Source organism: Cygnus olor, chromosome 4 (genome assembly GCF_009769625.2).
Source record: "Cygnus olor isolate bCygOlo1 chromosome 4, bCygOlo1.pri.v2, whole genome shotgun sequence".
NCBI lineage: Eukaryota > Metazoa > Chordata > Aves > Anseriformes > Anatidae > Cygnus > Cygnus olor.
The window spans coordinates 40,526,354-40,544,742 of record NC_049172.1 but is presented as its reverse complement, the minus strand read 5'-3'; the positions used below and the strand labels follow the sequence as shown (position 1 = coordinate 40,544,742).

General features: G+C 34.2%; 1 long non-coding RNA gene across 1 annotated transcript; it reads left to right on the top strand.

Annotated features, from left to right (window-relative positions):
• The first annotated feature begins 848 nt into the window (after positions 1-848).
• Positions 849-17,897, top strand: LOC121070141. The gene is made up of 3 exons (XR_005819922.1): positions 849-994; positions 3,362-3,529; positions 17,559-17,897. It is a non-coding gene; the product is annotated as an uncharacterized LOC121070141 (long non-coding RNA).
• Positions 17,898-18,389: the final 492 nt, after the last annotated feature.

Here is an 18,389-nt window from a genome sequence, read left to right as displayed (position 1 = left end):
TCAAAATACACTAAGATTGCTTGACCAAAAAAAAAAAAGTTGCAATGCTCAGGTAACTTTCTCCAAATTATGTTTTTAGTTTCTAATTGTTCTGAAAAAATTACTGTGAAAATCTGCCAAGATTCCCATACCTGTGTGACAACACAGATGTCTGCATGCCATTTAACAGCTTTGGGGAGGGATAATGTTGTGGGTAAATATTGGAACTGACATCCTGGGCACTAGTGAAAAAGCTTGGCCTTCATCATTAGATAAATAATCTTTTAAAATAAAAGACTTCCTACCCAGTTTAGGCAAGCTGAACTTGTATGCTTTGGGGACAGGAAAATTTTAATTTCTTCTTTTATGTTCCTATTTTGCATTTTTCTTTCTCTTTTTTCTTTTTTTCTTTTTTTCCCCCTTTTTTGATATGAAATCTCTGGTATACTGGCATTAATTCAGTGTATTACATTGTCTTTCTTAAGGTATTTATCTCATTATAAGCAGTATTAGTTTCCTATTGAAATATTATGCTTTTGCCGATGTATTAGTACAGCACAGCATCAAGTAAAATTACATTATTGCTGATTGCATTCAAAAAGACAGCACATTCATTTCACCTCTCTTAGCACATGTGCAAAGTTCCTATGTACCAGGTGGTTGTAATTAGTCTGGAATGCAGTTTGGCTGGCAAATTCCTTCCTGTTCATTGGATAATTTCACTGCTACAGTCCCAAAACCGCAATGGGTAATGGGGGGAAGTATTTTAACTATAGGTATTCTGGTATAAATCTTAGAAATTTTCCCATAACTACTGCTAATGTGAGCTGATACTCTGAAAATTAAAATCATCTGGCTTTTGGGATCCCTGGCACTCAGGTCATAGGGCTTAACTTCATTTTAAAAAAGCAACATCTCTGTGAACACAGTGCACAAATTGCAAAGTATTTTGTTGGTTTTTAGCTGACCTGTACAATGAAGAAGAACATGCAAAGAAGGCTGACATCTCTAACTTGTAGGTGGGCATGACATACCCCAGACTTCTGTTGTCCTTATTTTTGAGGCGTGTTCCATGGTGATCCATATAGATGGATGATCTAAAAAACAGACATTTAATGTCAGCTGAAATAGTAACAGAAGTAATTTTGAAAACCCATGTGGACGCAGCTGCCCATGCACTATCATGTAGAAAGGATGTATTACTCGTACACAGAGAGGTGTACGTGTTTCTGTTACGTTGTTTTTCCTCAAATATGAATACTTTGGAAGCTTTCTAACTTTCCTAAGTCTATTGACCGTGCTGATGACCTGATCATAAAATCTTAGAAACGGTAGTGCATTGTATCAGAAATACTGATGGCCACTGTTTCTGAAAACTGAAATTGATGTTCTATTTAAAACAATCAGTTCTCTTTATTATTCAAATAGCTAATGTTGTTAAGTAAGTATACAATTGTAAGTATGCAATTTTAATGTGCATTCAAAACCTGTATTTTCAAGTGGAAATTAAATTTTTATTTTTAAGCTGTTCAGTGACGTGATTGAGAAGTTCAGCCTAGTTATGCATTAGGTGGCTACATATATGCTGCAAAAAGCGTAAAAAAAGTAACATTAATTGAATCAGTGGAGTTGTTTTTGTTTTTGAGTTGTTTTTGAGGACTTATTTATTTCTTCATTCCTACACGATATATTTAGAACAAGGATATTTAAAACCACACCAGTATAATGGCCATTCTGAAAGTTTTCTATCAGGTGTCAGCAGAACTTGGTAAAAATCCTCAATTTTCTAATTAGACAATGCTGTGCTATCACAATTTTGAAACTTTCCATTTTTGAGTGCGCTGCTTTTGCTAAAGCTGCCCTTGCATGTCCCTGGAAACCTGGCTTTTTGCCTTGGTACTAAGTTAACTCATGTTGTCTTGACAGTTATAGAAATGACTACACAAAGTGCAGGGGAAAGGAGACTGGGTCTTAGTATTTGTGAGCACCTTTCAGTGCAGATAAATTTCAATGGCTGTAAATGATTGAATAATTTAAATGACTGATTCAAATACCTTGACTACCCCCCTGCACACACAAAAAGAAAAATAAAATTTTAGATGGCTTTATTTTATCTTTATTTCGCACATGCACAGAAAATCTCAAGTAGTAAAGGTGTGCACATGGAGTGAAACTCATCTGTGTTTTGCCATGTATTTTGCTTGTCTTTCTCCTGCTTTTGTATAGTCATGCATGCAGGTTATTTTTGTTGTGGATGCTATACAATAATTTTTCCTTATTGCTGAAAAAGTGGAGAATCCTTGGGGAGAAAAAAAATAGCAGTCCTGAGACTTTGTTTTGTAAGCTGAAATGTGCTTTCAGAAAAGCTATCCTGGGCTACCTCAGTAATAATTGCCAGTGGTGTTTTATATTGGTGATATTTAACTGGACAAAAACATCAACCAAAAACCTTAGGGAAAATTATTCTTTTTCTTACTTTTCTCCTAACTGGACAATTTTATGTGAACTAATATTTGTCATCTGATAAGGCTTTCAAGGGATCTAATTACATATTTCCTCCCATCAGTATTGCAGTACTATAGGCTTTTTCTGAGACCTTTTGTAGCTTACTTGTAAATATTGACTGAGGCATTGCGCTCTGAGAGATAGCATTTTTAGTCTAACTGTGGTTATGCCAGTTACTTCTGCTGATAGAGTCTGCCAGAAGAAGAAACTTTATTTAAAGCTTCAAGTAAGTATACTCTAAATAAGATTAGTGTTGTGAGAAGTTCTTCTGACAGAGTAACCGTGATGCAAGACATCTCTAAGTGGTATCTCTCTGACAAATTAACTGTAGGAAACTGTTTCTGTAAGAGATATACTAATTACAAAATCAACTAAATTGTTCTGTTCATGACTTATAGCCATTAGAAGGTCAAGTTTTATGCAGGTTTGGCGACATCCACTAGTATGTATAGCATGTATGTTTACATGAGGTTTAGGGTTTACTAAAAATAAAACATCTGCTGTTTTGTGCAGGATTTTTATTATATGCCTGCAGCATGGATTTCTGAGCACCTTTCTTTGATACAGTGAATGACAACATGATCAACATGTTTTGTATGCAGTTTTCCAGTCCATCCTTCCTTTCTTCCTCTCTCCTCAGCACAGGTAAAATATAAAATAACTAGGCACTAACTAGATTGCTACAGTATGTAATAGCATATACAGGTTATGTTTTGTCAGACATGGACAGTGATATAAAAAAGTTTACTGTTGTTGTTTTAAATTGTATTTCATTAATATGTATTTGCCATGAAGAATCCAGCATCCTTTAGTTTGACTAGTGAGGCTTTCCAGCACAAACTATTCTAATGCCCTGGTCCAAATGTACTATCAACAGAAAGAGAAAATATGAGAGGGTGAGAAGGAGGCGAAAATCAGCGAGCTTTGAAGACTAACTTTATGAACTCAAATCAAGCAGGCAACACTTTCTTTGCTGATAACATTCAAACATGAAGGAAGACTGATTATATTTGCTACTTGAGTGGAAGAGCTTCTGCAGCACAAGGTAGGACTTACAAAGTTTAGCACATTCGTTGAAGAGTTAAGGTCAGTGAATTAGTTACCTCATGCTTTGAGAATCAGTTTGAGGGAATATTCGAAGCATTTGAATTTGGTGAACTGCTTATAAGTTCATTTTTTTTAATATTAATGAATGTACATTTAATTAAAACTTGGAGAGGGGAAATGCTGGCTGCTTTTTAAAAAAATTATTAGTATTATTTTAACCTTTCTGTCTCTCTATTTATTTTTTTAAGAGAGATTCTGTTAAATATCCTTTCCAGAAAGTCATCATCACATAGCATTCAGAGAACAGGACAGAAAGGAAAATTGGTACTTACCTAGCTTTGCTGATAACTTGCCCTGTTAGCTAGGCTTTACACTTCATATTTCTATACTTGAATGTACCCATCTGTAAAACTGTCATAATCTACTTTTCACAGGAAAGTTGTGAAAAGCAGATTCATAAAAGTGCTTTTACACCTTCTCATGAACTCTATATCTGAGGAAATAATCCTGCTCCTTTCCCATTTGTGAAAAATTTACCGGTTGGTTAGTTGCAGCTCTTCGATAATGCATTTAAGTAAACAAATATTTCACATGGAGGTCATTGCAGAAAGGTCACTATTTGTAGTATCTTTCTCAGTGGACCTATAGGAATACATGGTGTTTTCCCTGCTTGGATAACACAGTTGTGCTGTGATGATCCTTTTTTACTGTTTACAAATGATCTCCAAACAGCTAGTCAATCCTTGAGCAATGTTAGCCTCTTTGGATAAGGATTCGTTTTAATGCATATATATGTAATGACATAGACATGTATGCTTGGGCTCTTTATACTGTGTTGTTCTTAGAGCAAATGGAGAGAGAGAGGCATTTTTAGGACACAATTTATCTGAGATATCTACATTAGAATGAGACTAATTGGCTCCTGGAAGCGTCTATCTTTGACTACCAGAGCAGCTGGGGTTCAGGTGCAGGCAACTGAACTGTGCCATACATGCCTAAGGTTAGGTAAGGTTAATCCTATCCTGAGCATGTGGTAAACCAACATAAAAACAGTTGTGAGAAAACTTCTAATGTGATTTTTACTCGAAGAATTTATTTGCACTAGTGTTCAAGGAAACCCATGTGATAGCTGGAAACACAAGTACTTGTAGACTTTCATGAAGTAGTATTGTGGATATTAGAGAACAAGCATATAATGACACAGATATTCATACATACTTTTAAAATGTGCACTTTTGGCTTTGTAGTATTTGTTGTTGTTCGCTAGATTGCTGGCTCTTTTCTTACTGCTCATGGTTATTGCAATAACACCTACGGGTCAGGAATTAGAAATTTGCTGTGCCCAGAACTTTGGAAATGATAAAACATAGAGAATCCCCGTCCCAGCAATCATTGTCTCTTATTTATGGAGAACAAGTTGCAATAAGTGAAAGCAGTCAAGGAAAGAGGTTATTTGAGAGACAAATGACAGTCAGCAAGCACACACTTAGAACAATGTTGTTTTGTTGTTGATTTCTGTTCAGTTTATTTATTACCTACGTGCTTGGACTTCACTTTTTTTTTTTTTTTTTTTTTTTAATTTATGTAAGTGAATCACTCCACTTTCCATTCCCAATCTTAGCTTTCTCGTTTTGGGAGATAAGATGCTTTCTTTCCTCCTTTTAAAAATTCATTTAAGTGCAATAAAGCTTGCTGTTCTTATTAAGTCCTTTGGGGGCATGGGTGCCTTGAACGTATAACTGAAATTTAATGGAGCAATTTTGCACCCCACCTCTCTTTTGAGAGTATTCGTAATCTGTGGCACAGCAGAATGCATAACTGTGTTATGATTTTAGCTTTGTTTTGTAAATTCTGAGAAATATAGCAAAGACACCTCTGTGTGTGATAGACACACAGGTAAAGTATTTACCAAATAGAATGGTAACGTCTATTATAAAGCTAAAGATTTTGAGGAGTTCTTGAAATAATTTTTTTTTTTGGCAGAATAGTGGGAAGGTCAGATTGAACAGCAACTGAAAGTTGGATATTGTGGTACTTGAAACCTTTTATATCCCTTTTAATGGTGGTTTTGTAGCAATACTAACAGAATGAAATCTTTCTAAATTAAAAAAAAAAAAAGTCTGAGGTGCGTTATATAAGCATTGGGGCTTAAGGGAAGAATATTACCAAGACTTCCCATGCATTGCTGTATAATATAGACAGATTTATAAGGAAAATATGAGACAGAATGATAGTGAGTGACGTGTTGTCAACACGCATTGTTTTGCTTTCATGATTTAGAATCAGTCATGTATATTAAAAATTCCAGTTACACACGTAGAATTTGAGTACTTGTTTATGCCATAGATAGAAACTCAGGATCTACTAAGTGCTGCAGTTCTTCCATTGCTTCAGAGACAAGGCAAAACTACAATCGTTTTGTTTTAATACTACATGCTATTGGTAAATGCATACTTTTGATATTTAGTATCAGTCTTTAGTCTTCATGATTCAGGGCATGCAAAGCAGAGAGAAATAACAAGCAACATACAGAAAGGAGTTATATAGAAAACTAAAGTAAGATCATGGCTTAAACCCATTCAGAATTATCAGGACATTTCCTTTGTTGCAGAAGTGGGAAGGTAAAAGAATGAACAGAAAGATGAAATACATGAAAAATTTTGGTGTGATGTTCTTTGTGCAAGAAAAACTTATTTTTTTTCTCAGATGTCCTCACTTCCACTGGAAAACATGCACAATTTAATAGAAGTGTTTATTATTATTATTATTAAAAAAAAAAAAGACTTTTAGAATAATTTATCTGGAGCAAAGCTCCAGTCAGGAACTAATGGAGCTGCCATGACCGTTACACAGAGGCATTGTGTGACAGCCACAGGTTGTCTGACACAGACAGGATAAGCATTTAGAGTAAAGAAATGTAGACCCTTTTTTAAGAAAAGGAAGTGTCCTATAATATGCTTCTAGACCTCAAGAGCTGCAGTGATTAGATGTCTTTGTCCTTTTTAGAAAAAGTCAGAAATAACCATCTTTCTGAGGTTATTAAGAAAATAACAATAACAAAAAAGATCCCAAACACCCTAAGTTAAATACTGATAGATAAAACACTAAGATTGGTTTTTGTTTTCGTGTAAAACAAAACGTAGTAGGGACGTAGTAGGAAGCTATTTTTAAGGAATGAAGCAATTGCCTTGCTGTCACTGCTGAAAATATTGTTAGTTTTCTTTTCAATTAACAACTCTGCATTAACGAATCAAAATTATTCTGCAGTATAGCCATCAAACCTCCTTTCCAGTAACTCCTGGGTGCATGTAGTTAAAAGTAAATTTAAAACCTCTCCTTCAGTGAAGTCTGTCATTTATCCTTCTGAAACAGATGTAAAATATAAGCAAAAAAAATCCATTTTTAAAGGATACATGTAGACTTTTTTTTTTTTTTTTAGTATGTGATGAGATTAAAATGTCACACATACATTCCTGGTGATCTGGTTCTGATTCAAAATTCCTGAAAAAGTCAATCTTGCCAAGCAGACAAAGGCAGCTGTGCAGCATTCTTTTGGAAAATCACCAAAAGCAGACGCATTAGCAGTGGAGGAATTATGTTTCCTATCGTTGCCAGCTGCCTCAGCAGCATAAGAAATTCAATGGAGAAAACAAGTAGGTGGTAGAGATTTCAACCAAGGACATAGGATCCAAATATCCTAAATACATATAAAGCAGAAGGTGGCTAACTTGTCTTTTTCTTTAATTGCCTATCTGAAATTCCAGTCTACTTAGGGGCAAGCCCATCTCTCAGCTGTGTCATGATGCACTTGTCTCTCTCTCTCTGTTCTGGATGATAAATCACTAATTTTCATTTCCCTATAACATCTCTTTGCCCAAACATCTGCTTGGTATCGGTGAGGTTAATGCCTTCTCCTCCCATCTTCCCCGGTGAGTGACCTTTCAACACTGCATCACTGGATGATCACCTGGTTTCAAGGCTGCATCCATTTTTGTGTCTTGTATAAGACTGTGGAGGCAGATGGCCTTACTTCAGATGTCTGCTTTTTATCACTTCTTAATAACTTGCACTGTGCCTTCAGGTTGGAAAATAGGTAAAATGTCTTTTCATCTGTTGTAAATTTTCCCCTCTACTTTTGTTCTCATCTTCTTACTTGTGGGTGATCGTATAAGGTTAAATTGTTCTGTGTTTTATTTGTTAACTCACGCTGAATTCATTAAACTACGCTTCAGACTTAAATACCCCTTAATTTTCTGTCCAATTTTCCTCTGCCAAGTTTGTTCCCAAATTGTGTTCTTCCCACTATTGTCAGCAGTGCAAGAGAGCTGCTCTCTTGTTTAATCCTAGTAAGTTCTAGCTAACTTCCACCTGAGGAATGAGATTGCGTTCAAGAAGTGATCGTGCATGCTGCAGGACAGACTAAGAACAGTTATATTAATATAGCACACCAAAATACCTGAGGTAAGAGTTGGAGGAACAGTCCCAAGAACAACCTATGCCTCTATCTGCAAGGCTAGAAAAAAAAAGCAAACACCACCAGCAACTAACCAACCAAAAAAAAAAAAAAGACAAAAACCCATACACAAAAAACAACAACAACAAACAAAACAAAACAAACAAGACACACACACACACACACACAAAAAAAAAACACCTCAAGAAACTGAAGGGAAAGAGATGCTCAGATTAGTGACCTGGGAACTGATGCGAAAAAAGGATATTTGGTTATTGTTTCTGGTGCTGAACTGCTTGTTTTCATAGAAAAAAAAATGAGAGATTAATTTTGGAGTCATTCTTCCAAAGGCTGATGACATTGTCTTCAAAGGACAGTAACTGGTGGGAGCTTTCCGTGAATCAAAGCATGTCCCCATCATAATGTTCTACTGTAATTGCTCATGTGCTAAACAGTGGAAGGGGTACTTTGAAAGCACCAAATGTGGACTTAAATGGTCTGAGCGTGTAACATTTCATTGTCAACTGACTGAAAGGAGAGACTTTTCACACTGATATTAATTGTCCATTAAGTTTCCATTTGCTTTTCTCTTCTAATTCCTTGATATTGTCTCACTCAATAAATGATCCCTCTTTATAGTCATGCTCGTTTGCAAACTGTTGAGATCTTTCTTTCCAATTTGTATTATTTAATAGACTGTATACAATAGGTTTTACAGAAGCAGAAAACTGATCAGTTATTGTAGGCTTATAAAGAGCTCTGTATCATTTTATCTTCCATGAAAAGAGCTTGCCCTCTGTCACTCGATAAATAGTCTTTAACAATAACATAACCACAGGGTATCTCCAGTATGCATTCTTTAGATAAAGTTCTCATTAGGTTAATGTAAGATCACTGGCTTTAGCCTGCATTTTATTTTATTTAACGAGTTCCTTTTTATACAATAAAGCTTATGAAAGAAGAAATTGTTGGCTCATAGGGAAGAGATGGATGAATATAATAAGGCTTCTGTTGGAGGGATTTATGATGTATATTTAGCATTGCAGACAACATAGTAAATCACTGCCACAGCCAACGTGAAAGATACATTAGTTGCCATTTGTTGTTTTTTTTACCAGCCTTAATTCTTTTCAGATGTCATTCTAGAGATTTATAAATCAGTCTCATTTCATGTTATTAAAAAGTCTATTACATATTATAATGCAGCTCTAAAGCATGGCAAATTATTTCACGTTCATTGTTGTTGCTACCATTAATATTTCCTCCCCATTCCATGATATTTAACCTAGATAGAAGCAGCACTGGTGCCAGTATTGTGAAAACAACACAATAATAGTAATAGGCAATTCAGATTAAATGAGTCAATGGTAAAATAACTGTTTTTTTTTTTGTGAAAAATAGTTTTTGGTGGGATGTCTGTGTAAATTGAAGTTATGTTATTTGGTCAAATGCTGCTGTTGATCTTGAAACACTGAAAATAAATTATTCGTTTGGAAATAGCTTAAAAGAGCAGGGTCAGTATTGTATTACGTGAACTATGTTCATAATGTTACCTAATATATGTCAGAGGAGTGCATATAGTTAGATTTTTCTGTTGAAACTTCATAAGTATCTATGGGCAGATTAGTTCAAGCCAGTGTTAACTCAGACAGGTGTGTTACAGAACATTTAATACTATTTTTGCATTGCCCAGAATGATAACATCCAAAATGATAGCAATTGATTATAGCTTTGTAAAATGTAAAGGATAGGAAGAGAATTAAAAACTCAAATAAGAGAAATGATTGCATTTGAGTGAAAATTCATAACTTACATTTTTCAGTTTCCAGCCTGTAGTTAGCCTCTAGTAACTAAACATGGTACTTCAAATTGCTACTTTTATGAAGAGTAAATGTATCCATCATAGGCAATAGTTGTATCTTGGAGGGAAAAGAAAAAAAAATAAAGAAAGTTGATCAGGAGTGTTTTGTTTTGTTGTAAGGTATGACAATATCATTTAGATATCTCAGACAGCTTTAATATCAGCAGTAGCCTCAGTCAAGAAGGAAGGCAGGTTGCATGGGAAGAAGGTTTCTCTTGAAATAACATGACTGAAAAACTGGTGAATAAAAATGTGTTTTGTAGCTCCCAGAGAAAAGAGTAGAGAGTATCATCTCTATCTATCAGGTTTACATTTTATTCAGTACAGTAATAACTAGCTTGATCTCTTTCAGTTCACGTGGCGTCTATTTTACTCAGGTCTGTGAATATGTAAATGGCAGGGTAATAATAGACAGTCTCTATTCTTTCTGTGTACTGTCTCCAATTGTTTTCCTGCTTGCTTGAAATAGTTATGCCTTATTTTCTTTAAAATATTGCTCTTGGGGATGACTTTTGCTATTTTTTTCCTCCCCTTATCAAATCATCTCATTTGTTTTATCCCATGACTACTTCACAATCTGTTTTTCTATGTTCTCCTTTGTGTCATTTTAATCCCACCTTGTCTATGTATGTTGTATTATGGCCGTATAAAACTACTGTAATATTGCCTGAATAAGGACAACAAATGAGTTAGTTAGTAAATTTTTAGCAGTGTGAGGGCTATTTTCCTAGCCCTGTAATATCTTGAAATATTACAGTTTGAGAGGGGAAAAAAAGTGACACATTGTTTACTTGTTGTTTATTATATAGAGAGCTTAGTATCTCAGCATATAAATTAAGGTTATTAACAAATGAAAACTCATGATAATATTAGTCTGTAGATAACCCCAGTGACCCTGAATGGTGAGCCATTTTGTATATTGTTGTTTTTTCATTATGTACTGTAATATAATATTCAAAAATAATTAACTAGTAATATGAGGTCCATATTCTTTTAACTTCAATTTGAAAATCTCTTTGTTTTATAAAACTGAAGAAACTGAAGTGCATGCAATGTATTTAAAATTTCATAGTCTATATGATATATACACATATATTTATCAAATTGTTGTTTCCTCATGAATCACTAAATTCTGCTAGGCAACTGTTAATACAAAGCATGCTCAAAGATTTAATCACAGAATCATAGAGTCATTTAGGTTGGAAAAGACCTCTAAGATCATATAGTACAACCTTTTCTTGATCTGCTTTTGAATACCAGTTTTCTTTCCTTAATCTATTTTTGTAGGAAAAAAAAATCTTTATGAAATATCAGTACCTGGTGTTTTAAAGTCAACAGCATCCTATCTTCAGTTTCACAGGCTTCACATAGTTTCACATTCTTCACATTCTTCAGTTTCACATAGATTTCAAATGTAGGAAAACACTGTATGCTTATAATCAAGATCAGGCAACCTGAATCTAAAACGTCTTATTACCTGTGATCAGAAAACAGCGTGGCTTTCTGGCTGTATGTACCCTGATAAGGTTATTCTGCTTATTACTTTGGGAAGGATCACAAGAGGTAGAAGGACTGTCTAGTGTGAAAAAGGCAAAGTTTGTTCTTGTGCCTCCTATTCAAAGCTCACTCAAGCCTCCTATAAAATTATTGAGAGTTCAAAGAATAATATATTGTTTATAGAATCATTTAGGTTGGAAAAGATCCCTAAGATCATCTAGTCCAACCTTTATATGTATAATAACATTTGTATTGTTATACGTTATGATTAAAGTTGCTTTCACTGCTTTCTTCACATCTATTACTTACCTGACCAAATTTCAGTCCACCTTAAACACAAGTATTTAATTAGATTTTCTAACTGAAGGGCAAATTGTCCTGGGCCTTTCTTAGACAAGCTTCTTTAGGAGTTATTCTTCATCTGCAAAGATATAATTGAATGGTCAGATGGATCAATGTTCAGGTGGTTTCTGGATATTTCTTATTAATGGTATTTTTCCTATTTTAAAATCACCTGAGATTAAATAGAAACCATTTTAATTGCCAAAGAGAAATATTTGAAATGTCTGGCAAAGTTTTATATTCAACGAGAAACATGTCATTATGGCAAAGAAATTTGAGGGCAACAACTATTTATAACAGATTTATTTATCTGTTTTACTGTCATCTAGTCCAGAAATTGCACTTCTGAAATGTAAATTATTCCACAGTTGCTGATCCTTTACTCTAGCAATAGCAATGTGTACAACAGTACTTCTGTAGGCTTAAACATGTAGATTAGTCTGAAGCTTAATGTGAAGTCATAACAGTTACTAGTCTTCTGACAGCAAGAGAAAAAGACAAGCATTTTTTTTTTCTGAACTTTGTTTTTATGAACTCTTTCTGGTGGTGGCTCAACACTCAGAATACAAGAACTCTGTTTGCCATGTTTAGTGAAGGCCCTGAACAGCTTGACAATTTTGTCTTCGTTTGTAGTCCATTGGACTGTTTGTGCTTTTATGGAATACTGACGATAATTGTCTAAGAGTATTGGCAAAGCTTAAAGAGGTAAACTGGTAATCAATCTTCAAATTTGAAAAAATATTCTTTGCTTTACTTTTAAATTTCAAAAAATAGGCATGGACGTTATGGTGATAGGTGCTTCGTACTTGCTTGCAATATCATCATCATTGATAGCTTCCTTTTTACAGGAAGAATGCCCTCTGAGGACCAAAATACCTCTTCATCTTGATTGCCTCAGGAGAGAAACCTCCAGGATAAGCAAGATAATAGGAACTGAAATAGCTGCAAGTCCCATTAACTGTAGTCATCATAAAGCACAAGTAATGCATGCTCAAACCAATCATTATTTATAATGAATTCTGAAAATATGATATAATGCCTGAAGCCAAATTTATATTAAAATCAATACAATGGCATGTCAGTAGAGATATATCTTCTGGAATAAGAATGTGAAACAAAAAAGGATTACAAAGGAATATATTTATATAATTAGGAATTTGTATATATATTTTTTTTTAATACTGATTTCCAGTTGTGTAATGAACACCAATGTTTATGATCTTGTGGTAAACCTTTGAGCTCTTCTCTTATGTTTCGGGGTGTAACCTGAAAAAAACTACTGAAAAAACACTTGTATCTCATACTGCTTTTTAATCTGAATATATATATATATATATATTATAATATATAATTCAGACTATATTAACAGTGCAAATAAATAATTGCTTGTAAAGTTAAGGTAACTATTTATTTTACAAAATAAGATAAATACTACTATTTGTTTCACATAGGAAGGTGATGATGTTGCCAAGTGTACAGTCTCAACAGTGAAATAACCGTGGGCCACTAAACTGTAAAGAAGAATATTAAAAACAAAACAAAACAAAAAATCAGAAGAGAGTCTCAAGGAATGGAAGGAGGGGAAATTGAAAATTTCATTTTACCTTTTGGAGAAAGGAGTTTTAATTAGGAAGCTTAAAAAACAATATACTCTTTTAGATTGTAGGTGTCATAACTAGATGATACCTTCAGATTTTACCAATACTTTTTAATTTTACCTATAATATTTAATTACTACAATTGTATTAGAGTAACTATGGGTGTACTGGAGCAGATGACCATTAGTTAAGAGAGAAACCTTCTTGTGACTGTCATGAGCCTTTCTTCCCATGAGTATACTCATGCTGTCATTTACCTCTGTCTGAATGAGAAATAGTCAGGTGCAACAACTCCTGGTCGTCAGTATGCTGTATATCAAAATATGATCCAAATACCAAAATGCAGATCAATATCTCCAATTTTTCTTCATATCCGCTTTTCTGCCTATAGCTGTTGCTTAAATCAGTTTGGCTATTAAACACCACTTATTTTTAGTTTTTGAAGCAACCAAAGGACTACTTATCTATACTTTTTTATTGATTTTGATAACCCATATTGTTAAGTTTATTGCATTAAACTCAAGCCAGAAATCTTGACCATCCATAGCTCTTCAGGGTGGATTCCGGCAACAAGCAAAGAAAAAGCAAGCAGATAAAAAAAGTCTTCTTCAATCACAGTATTCAGAAATTCCAAGGAAGTAACAATTTTCTATCCAAGACCTAGTAATTTTCTAATCTTCCCTGCTTCCCATACATGTAGACTTCAAAATGCTGAAGTAAAACTCAGATATGCAATGCAACTGTTTAGCCTGGGAGGTTGGTACTAGAATAATATTGTGTATACACATTTTTTCTTCATTTCTTAGCTGCTGCATACATGAAGAACAAATGGCATTGTGAGGTATATTTGTCTATATATCGTTTGATTAAAATACCGTGATGGTGTGAGTTTAATACACTATTCATTCTACGTTTTGATATGTGGATGTACAGCACTATAATCTTCCATGTAAACAAGGCAGGTCTAGAGAAAGAAATATTCAAGCAAATAAATACAAGGGTGTGCAAACTAGAGAGAACATCAGTGATATGTTGACTCTGAAGGTTTCTAGGTGACTTTTCAGGTCACTCTTACCGGTTTATCATGTGCATGTATAATTTGAAAATGGGCTAGATGCATTAATATGACATGCGAGTCCATGCGATATTCTGTTCAATCTGATATACAAATAAAATAAATAAGAAAAAAAAAATCAATTTTGGGTAGAGATAAGCTTGTTACTGACCTCACTGAGGCTACAAATGCTGTGGTTTTCTACTGTAGTTTTATGCTAGCTGTATCTGTTGAAAACAGTTTCTTAGAGTTGCATATTGCCATCCAGTGATAATACTTCAAGTACTTTAAATCATGCCTTACACTGCCTCAGTCATCCCCTTTCTTGCCTGACCCGTATATGGTCTCCATTCTTTCTGCTGGCCTAAGAAGACATATATTTCTTCAGACATATAACACAGTAAGCCAACATTGTACTACCATTTACTGGTAGTGAAAATGTGAATTTCCATAAGAGGGCTGAAAAAATGGATTTGGCTTTTTTGTAGTCAGCTTGGAATAAATAAGGGCCATTTAGAATGAAACATAACTCTATTTATAAATTCTCTATAAACAGTAATTCTGAAACAGATTAAATATAGGAAACTTGGTTAGTTTAGTTTAGAGTATGAAAATATGGTTTGAATATTTAAATATGTCCTGAGTACGTACATTTTAAGAGTATATATGTTTATATTTGTGGTTTATTTCCATTTAGTTGACAGCTCCTCGTTCTGTAAGGTAATTTGATATTTTATATCCTATATCTTATGATTTTACTAAGCCATATTTGGGCATTTTCCATGCAAGATGGTTAACATAGGGGCCAGTTTTCACAGAAGGGTATCAATGAAATAGTCATGATTCACTCTTTAAGAAATATTCTGCATATACTCAAGGTGAAAGTATAATAAGTAGTATATCCATAGAAAAACAGATGAGGGATGTAGCAATATTTAATTTATTGCAATTTTTTATTTATTGTATTTTTGTTAAATTTATTTTCTTTGGTAAATTTTATTATATTTTCCTAATAATTTTAACTGCACTAATTATAGTTTTCCTAATAATTTTCACTGCTTAATAATTTTAAATTTTACCAATACATTTTTCAAGAATGCTGACTTTACAGTTTTCCTCTGACAGTCAGAGGTTGCATAAGGAGCTATTTAAAGGAAACACGTTTTAGGCCCACGCATATAGAAATCTATATTTTTAACCAGCAATTCTGGAAAACAACCAATGTTAATTTCACATCAAATATGCTATCTTGATATTTGAGAAACATGAAAAAACAAGAAGTGAAAAAAGTTGCGCTTTCAGTCTAAGACCAGAAAGAGTTTGTAGGAGCAACATGATTATTTATATCAGGGTCAGGGATCTTCTTAATTGCCATTTAATTTCAGGTACAGATTTTTAATGAGAGCAGCAAAATTTGCATTGTTATTAAAGTTCAGATATGCAGTAAATAAAGCTCTTATGTTGATACCTAATACGAATCTATGATCGGTTTGTCAAAATGCAAAAAAAGTTTCCATCTCAATATCTAAATTTTGCATGTATCCATCGTATTTGATTTTATTCTTCTTTACTCAGTGTTTTGTGAAGGCACACAGCACAGCTTGCTGTGAAAATACTGAAAAACGGTTAAACAGGGAAGATAGTCCACCAAAACCTGGGACAACATGCAAGGTTATTTTTTCTATGAAGAATGATTGCGATTATTATTTTTACTTTGAAATACTGTTCTTTTTTTCTTCAGTTTTAAACTTCTAGGAGTGCGCAAGTAGAATTGTACAGTAATGAAAATCAAAACGTGCACGTGATGTGCAGGTTTCCTAAGCCATTTCTTAGGAAAATAAAGAAATAATTCCTCTTATCTTAAGAATTATTAGAAATCTAGGGGTGCATATCCACAATTACGGCCAAGGAGTGTGCGGTCTAGTTAATACTCTGTGAGTGAATGTGTATATGGATATAAGTGCAAGCATATCTCTGGCTTTGGGGAAGGGTGTTTCTCTGTTTGCCCTGAAGACCAATGTCTTCAGACAAGTTTTCAGGGCTTAGTGAAGGTGTATCTTCACAGCCCAGGCAAATGGACAGACATAGGGACTAAGATAGTGAGGTTCTGGACACAATGTGGGCACCCACAGAGCTTTGCCATGGCTTGGACTAGGGAGTAGAAGAGCCAGGATTTAGGGCATGGTCAGAATGTGAAATCTTAATCACCTCGAGTGTTGGATTCTTGGGGGTCTGTGCCCTTAATGGTGAAATCAGGAGCATCAGCTGGATCATCTAAAGGATCTTAAGGATCTTAAATAAGGGAAAAAAAAAAAAAGAAAAAAAAAAAAAAGAGCCTATATTAGATAATACAGATAAATACCCCTGTACTTTTGAATCCATGGTGGTTATTCAGTTTCACAGAATGCTCTCTCCTGCTGCATGGGCCTTGCTAATGCTGTGGTGTGTTTTTCCAACCTTCTTTAATATCTGTAGATATATGGTTATCAATCAAAATGTCACTGCTCACAAACGTAAGTATTTCTATATAGCAGCTTATTTTTTTAAAAAAAGTATTAGCTATTTCTCTTACTCTATTTGTAAATGTTACTGCAACTGTTTGTATGTATACATTATGCATATGCACAAATTGAGTCTCAGACCAAGTCTAAAGTTTTAGCACTTGTATATGTGTACAAATTTGAAGGATTCAACAAATGATTGTCAATTTCTTAAGTCCCTATTGATTAAGGATCCTGTTTGCTTTCACTCCTGGAAAGATAATGCATCTTTTTTTCAACCTGTATTTATACAGAAATCAGGGGAAAGAAGTCCAAACATATTTCTGGGGCTGTTAGCATGGAAGGTTAAACGGTTAGTTTAATAGTGAAGCTTAATGTCCCTTAACCGTTACCCTATGAAGTTTTATTTTTTTCTCGTATGCTACTCCTTATGCCTTAGATCAGGATTAAAAAGTTTATGTATCTTCTTTTGTCTTAGTGCCGAAATTAAAAGGCTAGTGCCTTTGGGAGTTAGGAAGTCTGGTTACTCACTTCTTAGTGGTTGATCAAGAATGCTGTAGTTAGAAAGATTTATTGCTTCTCTCCAGATTTCAGTGGCATCTGGAAGGCTACCACTTCCTGATCGTCTTTTCTTAAATAATAAAAGTGCATAGTAGACACTTCAGGGATTTTCTAGTTCATGAAAATCTTGACTGATATTTTTCTTTTTTTTTTTTTGTAGTCATTACTGATGTGTCCCATGCCAGAAATAGCCTGTTTGAAGAGTAAGAAAATGAGTGCTGGAAGTGGAGCTCTTTCTCCTGATTCACTGTATACAAATGTTTTGTGTCTTCTGGAAGTGATACTATGAGTATTCATAGGCACAGGTCTTCAGGCTATTGGTACAGAGCTCCCACTGCTTGCTATACACTCCATTAAATCAGGCACTAGAACAATTTCTGGCAGGATGGAGATTCTTTTCTAAAAGTACACACATCAAACATAATAATACAACTATGATTCAGGCACCTTTCTCCTCTCAGGTCTACTTGCCACATGTCACTGGTGAACTCTGTCCCTTCTGTGCTCAGGTAAATTTTATTTTCAATGTCATAATTGCTTTTTTATCACAATTTAATGTAGAAAAAAAGTTTAATTCATCAAAGTATGCATGAATTATAATGTAAAGAAGATTGCCTTTTTCTGTGAATTGGTGTGCTTTACAGATGCACAAACCTGAAAAGGTGGTTTAATATCCCCTCTTTTTCTGCTAGTATTTTATCATCTGCTTTTTGTTCCTTTTTCATTTTTAATTCTTTACAAATATTACCTTCTGACAAGGAGTCCATTTTTCAATTTTTAGTTGAGGAAGGTAGCCTTGTATTGTAGGATTTTGAACTGAAAACATTTTGAATAAGAGATGAAGAAAAGTTATTGTTTTTTCCACTTGTATTAAATAGCATCAGAGGAAACTAATAAATGCTTAAAATGTTATTGTTGCTTTGATAAAGAGCAAGCATGATCTGTTAGCTGTAGCAAACAGTGACTACTGGCTAGACTACTACTTGTGTGC